Below are 6,668 nucleotides of genomic sequence, written 5' to 3'. Positions count from 1 at the left end.
GAGGAGAGTCAGGGAGGGAGAGGACAGACAAAGAAATCAAATCAAATCAAATCAAATTTTATTTGTCACATACACATGGTTAGCAGATGTTAATGCGAGTGTAGCGAAATGCTTGTGCTTCTAGTTCCGACAATGCAGTAATAACGAACAAGTAATCTAACTAACAATTCCAAAAAAAAACTACTGTCTTATACACAGTGTAAGGGGATAAAGAATATGTACATAAGGATATATGAATGAGTGATGGTACAGAGCAGCATAGGCAAGATACAGTAGATGATATCGAGTACAGTATATACATATGAGATGAGTATGTAAACCAAGTGGCATAGTTAAAGTGGCTAGTGATACATGTATTACATAAGGATGCAGTCGATGATATAGAGTACAGTATCTACGTATGCATATGAGATGAATAATGTAGGGTAAGTAACATTATATAAGGTAGCATTGTTTAAAGTGGCTAGTGATATATTTACATCATTTCCCATCAATTCCCATGATTAAAGTGGCTGGAGTAGAGTCAGTGTCATTGACAGTGTGTTGGCAGTAGCCACTCAATGTTAGTGGTGGCTGTTTAACAGTCTGATGGCCTTGAGATAGAAGCTGTTTTTCAGTCTCTCGGTCCCAGCTTTGATGCACCTGTACTGACCTCGCCTTCTGGATGACAGCGGGGTGAACAGGCAGTGGCTCGGGTGGTTGATGTCCTTGATGATCTTTATGGCCTTCCTGTAGCATCGGTGGTGTAGGTGTCCTGGAGGGCAGGTAGTTTGCCCCGGTGATGCGTTGTGCAGACCTCACTACCCTCTGGAGAGCCTTACGGTTGAGGGCGGTGCAGTTGCCAGACCAGGCGGTGATACAGCCCGCCAGGATGCTCTCGATTGTGCATCTGTAGAAGTTTGTGAGTGCTTTTGGTGACAAGCCAAATTTCTTCAGCCTCCTGAGGTTCAAGAGGCGCTGCTGCGCCTTCCTCACGATGCTGTCTGTGTGAGTGGACCAATTCAGTTTGTCTGTGATGTGTATGCCGAGGAACTTAAAACTTGCTACCCTCTCCACTACTGTTCCATCGATGTGGATGGGGGGTGTTCCCTCTGCTGTTTCCTGAAGTCCACAATCATCTCCTTAGTTTTGTTGACGTTGAGTGTGAGGTTATTTTCCTGACACCACACTCCGAGGGCCCTCACCTCCTCCCTGTAGGCCGTCTCGTCGTTGTTGGTAATCAAGCCTACCACTGTTGTGTCGTCCGCAAACTTGATGATTGAGTTGGAGGCGTGCGTGGCCACGCAGTCGTGGGTGAACAGGAGTACAGGAGAGGGCTCAGAACGCACCCTTGTGGGGCCCCAGTGTTGAGGATCAGCGGGGAGGAGATGTTGTTGCCTACCCTCACCACCTGGGGGCGGCCCGTCAGGAAGTCCAGTACCCAGTTGCACAGGGCGGGGTCGAGACCCAGGGTCTCGAGCTTGATGACGAGCTTGGAGGGTACTATGGTGTTGAATGCCGAGCTGTAGTCGATGAACAGCATTCTCACATAGGTATTCCTCTTGTCCAGATGGGTAGGGCAGTGTGCAGTGTGGTTGAGATTGCATCGTCTGTGGACCTATTTGGGCGGTAAGCAAATTGGAGTGGGTCAAGGGTGTCAGGTAGGGTGGAGGTGATGTGGTCCTTGACTAGTCTCTCAAAGCACTTCATGATGACGGATGTGAGTGCTACGGGGCGGTAGTCGTTTAGCTCAGTTACCTTAGCTTTCTTGGGAACAGGAACAATGGTGGCCCTCTTGAAGCATGTGGGAACAGCAGACTGGTATAGGGATTGATTGAATATGTCCGTAAACACACCGGCCAGCTGGTCTGCGCATGCTCTGAGGGCGCGGCTGGGGATGCCATCTGGGCCTGCAGCCTTGCGAGGGTTAACACGTTTAAATGTCTTACTCACTTCGGCTGCAGTGAAGGAGAGACCGCATGTTTTCGTTGCAGGCCGTGTCAGTGGCACTGTATTGTCCTCAAAGCGGGCAAAAGTTATTTAGTCTGCCTGGGAGCAAGACATCCTGGTCCGTGACTGGGCTGGGTTTCTTCCTGTAGTCCGTGATTAACTGTAGACCCTGCCACATGCCTCTTGTGTCTGAGCCGTTGAATTGAGATTCTACTTTGTCTCTGTACTGGCGCTTAGCTTGTTTGATAGCCTTGCGGAGGGAATAGCTGCACTGTTTGTATTCAGTCATGTTACCAGACACCTTGCCCTAATTAAAAGCAGTAGTTCGCGCCTTCAGTTCCACACAAATGCTGCCATCAATCCACGGTTTCTGGTTAGGAATGTTTTAATCGTTGCTATGGGAACGACATCTTCAACGCACGTTCTAATGAACTCGCACACCGAATCAGCGTATTCGTCAATGTTGTTGTCTGACGCAATACGAAACATCTCCCAGTCCACGTGATGGAAGCAGTCTTGGAGTGTGGAGTCAGCTTGGTCGGACCAGCGTTGGACAGACCTCAGCGTGGGAGCTTCTTGTTTTAGTTTCTGTCTGTAGGCAGGGATCAACAAAATGGAGTCGTGGTCAGCTTTTCCGAAAGGGGGCGGGGCAGGGCCTTATATGCGTCGCGGAAGTTAGAGTAACAATGATCCAGGGTCTTTCCACCCCTGGTTGCGCAATCGATATGCTGATAAAATTTAGGGAGTCTTGTTTTCAGATTAGCCTTGTTAAAATCCCCAGCTACAATGAATGCAGCCTCCGGATAAATCGTTTCCAGTTTGCAGAGAGTTAAATAAAGTTCGTTCAGAGCCATCGATGTGTCTGCTTGGGGGGGATATACGGCTGTGATTATAATCGAAGAGAATTCTCTTGGTAGATAATGCGGTCTACATTTGATTGTGAGGAATTCTAAATCAGGTGAACAGAAGGATTTGAGTTCCTGTATGTTTCTTTCATCACACCATGTCACGTTGGTCATAAGGCATACGCCCCCGTCCGTCTTCTTACCAGAAAGATGTTTGTTTCTGTCGGCGCGATGCGTGGAGAAACCCGCTGGCTGCACCGCTTCGGATTGCGTCTCTCCAGTTAGCCATGTTTCCGTGAAGCAGAGAACGTTACAGTCTCTGATGTCCCTCTGGAATGCTACCCTTGCTCGGATTTCATCAACCTTGTTGTCAAGAGACTGGACATTGGCAAGAAGAATGCTAGGGAGTGGTGCACGATGTGCCCGTCTCCGGAGTCTGACCAGAAGACCGCTTCGTTTCCCTCTTTTTCTGAGTCGTTTTTTGGGTCGCTGCATGGGAACCATTCCGTGGCACTGGTTGTAAGGCAGAACACAGGATCCGCATCGCGAAAAACATATTCTTGGTCGTACTGATGGTGAGTTGACGCTGATCTTATATTCAGTAGTTCTTCTCGGCTGTATGTAATGAAACCTAAGATGACCTGGGGTACTAGTGTAAGAAATAACACGTAAAAAAAAACAAAAAACTGCATAGTTTCCTAGAACGCGAAGCGAGGCGGCCATCTCTGTCGGCGCCGGAAGAGGGGTCGAAGGCTGGGAGAGGGAGAGTCAGGGAGGGAGAGGACAGACAAAGAGAGGAAGAGGGGTCGAAGGCAGGGAGAGGGAGAGTCAGGGAGGGAGAGGACAGACAAAGAGAGGAAGAGGGGTCGAAGGCAGGGAGAGGGAGAGTCAGGGAGGGAGAGGACAGACAAAGAGAGGAAGAGGGGTCGAAGGCTGGGAGAGGGAGAGTCAGGGAGGGAGAGGACAGACAAAGAGAGGAAGAGGGGTCGAGGCCCTGCAGAGTGTGACGTGAGACAGAATGTGCATGTGATTGTCTGATTGTGTGTTGCTGTGTGTGTGTGTGTGTGTCTGATGTTGTGTGTCGCTGTGTGTGTCTGACGTTGTGTGTCGCTGTGTGTGTCTGACGTTGTGTGTCGCTGTGTGTGTCTGATGTTGTGTGTCGCTGTGTGTGTCTGATGTTGTGTGTTGCTGTGTGTGCCTGATTGTGTGTGTGTCTGATGTTGTGTGTCGCTTTGTGTCTGTGATGTTGTGTGTCACTGTGTGTGTCTGATGTTGTGTGTGTCTGATGTTGTGTGTCGCTGTGTGTGTGTGTGTGTGATGTTGTGTGTGTCTGATGTTGTGTGTCGCTGTGTGTGTCTGATTGTGTGTGTGTCTGATGTTGTGTGTCGCTGTGTGTGTCTGATTGTGTGTGTGTCTGATGTTGTGTGTCGCTGTGTGTGTGTGTCTGATGTTGTGTGTGTCTGATGTTGTGTGTCGCTTTGTGTCTGTGATGTTGTGTGTCGCTGTGTGTGTGTGTGTGATGTTGTGTGTCGCTGTGTGTGTCTGACATTGTGTGTCGCTGTGTGTGTCTGATGTTGTGTGTCTGATGTTGTGTGTCGCTGTGTGTGTCTGATGTTGTGTGTCGCTGTGTGTGTCTGATTGTGTGTGTCACTGTGTGTGTCTGTGTGTGTGTGATGTTGTGTGTCGCTGTGTGTGTCTGATGTTGTGTGTCGCTGTGTGTGTCTGATGTTGTGTGTCGCTGTGTGTGTCTGATGTTGTGTGTCGCTGTGTGTGTCTGATGTTGTGTGTCGCTGTGTGTGTCTGATGTTGTGTGTCGCTGTGTGTCTGTGATGTTGTGTGTCGCTGTGTGTGTCTGATGTTGTGTGTCGCTGTGTGTGTGTCACATCTGGTGTCCTGGCAGACCTGTGGTCCTCATCCGTGTCTGACACAGAGAGAGGGCCTCGTCACTGGCTCCATTTCCACTGAAGACACAGGTGCTGCAGGGCTGGCTGACACAGAGACAATGTGTGTGTGTGTGTGTGTGTGTGTGTGTGTGTGTGTGTGTGTGTGTGTGTGTGTGTGTGTGTGTGTGTGTGTGTGTGTGTGTGTGTGTGTGTGTTGGCTGTCGTCTGCCACCATATATTTTCTGCCAGTTGAGTATAGACTACACGGCCTAAATAATACTGCCAGTTGAGTATAGACTACACGGCCTAAATAATACTGCCAGTTGAGTATAGACTACACGGCCTAAATAATACTGCCAGTTGAGTACAGACTACACTGCCTAAATAATACTGCCAGTTGAGTATAGACTACACTGCCTAAATAATACTGCCACTGTGAAGACAACATACAGCCTACAGTGAAGACAACACACAGCCTACTGTGAAGACAACACACAGTCTACTGTGAAGACAACACACAGTCTACTGTGAAGACAACACACAGTCTGCTGTGAAGACAACACACAGTCTACTGTGAAGACAACACAAAGCCTACTGTGAAGACAACACACTGTGAGGACAACACACAGTCTACTGTGAAGACAACACATTGTGAAGACAACACACAGTCTACTGTGAAGACAACACACAGCCTACTGTGAAGACAACACACTGTGAAGACAACACACAGTCTACTGTGAAGACAACACATTGTGAAGACAACACACAGTCTACTGTGAAGACAACACACAGCCTACTGTGAAGACAACACACAGTCTACTGTGAAGACAACACACAGTCTACTGTGAAGACAACACACAGTCTACTGTGAAGACAACACACAGTCTACTGTGAAGACAACACACAGTCTACTGTGAAGACAACATACAGCCTACTGTGAAGACAACACACTGTGAAGACAACACACAGTCTACTGTGAAGACAACACACAGTCTACTGTGAAGACAACATACAGTCTACTGTGAAGACAACACACTGTGAAGACAACACACAGTCTACTGTGAAGACAACACACAGTCTACTGTGAAGACAACACACAGCCTACTGTGAAGACAACACACTGTGAAGACAACACACAGTCTACTGTGAAGACAACACACTGTGAAGACAACACACAGCCTACTGTGATGACAACACACTGTGAAGACAACACACAGTCTACTGTGAAGACAACACACTGTGAAGACAACACACAGTCTACTGTGAAGACAACACACTGTGAAGACAACACACAGACTACTGTGAAGACAACACACTGTGAAGACAACACACAGTCTACTGTGAAGATAACACACTGTGAAGACAACACACAGCCTACTGTGAAGACAACACACTGTGAAGACAACACACAGTCTACTGTGAAGACAACACACTGTGAAGACAACACACAGTCTACTGTGAAGACAACACACAGCTTACTGTGAAGACAACACACAGTCTACTGTGAAGACAACACACTGTGAAGACAACACACAGTCTACTGTGAAGACAACACACAGTCTACTGTGAAGACAACACAAAGCCTACTGTGAAGACAACACACTGTGAGGACAACACACAGTCTACTGTGAGGACAACACACAGCCTACTGTGAAGACAACACACTGTGAAGACAACACACAGTCTACTGTGAAGACAACACATTGTGAAGACAACACACAGTCTACTGTGAAGACAACACACAGCCTACTGTGAAGACAACACACAGTCTACTGTGAAGACAACACACTGTGAAGACAACACACAGTCTACTGTGAAGACAACACACTGTGAAGACAACACACAGTCTACTGTGAAGACAACACACAGTCTACTGTGAAGACAACACACAGTCTACTGTGAAGACAACACACAGTCTACTGTGAAGACAACACACAGCCTACTGTGAAGACAACACACAGTGAAGACAACACACTGTGAAGACAACACACTGTGAAGACAACACACAGTC

The 6,668-nt window shown here is 47.9% G+C and overlaps 1 protein-coding gene across 1 annotated transcript in view; it reads right to left on the bottom strand.

The window, feature by feature from the left end:
• LOC112237648 (cGMP-dependent 3',5'-cyclic phosphodiesterase-like) overlaps positions 1-6,668 on the bottom strand; it is a 92,440-nt gene that overhangs the window by 37,941 nt on the left and 47,831 nt on the right. The gene's annotated exons all lie outside the window — the stretch shown is intronic.

The sequence above is a fragment of the Oncorhynchus tshawytscha genome, linkage group LG13 (assembly GCF_018296145.1).
Source record: "Oncorhynchus tshawytscha isolate Ot180627B linkage group LG13, Otsh_v2.0, whole genome shotgun sequence".
Lineage (NCBI taxonomy): Eukaryota > Metazoa > Chordata > Actinopteri > Salmoniformes > Salmonidae > Oncorhynchus > Oncorhynchus tshawytscha.
The sequence above is the reverse complement of the archived record's forward strand: the minus strand, read 5'-3'. Positions and strand labels throughout refer to the sequence as shown.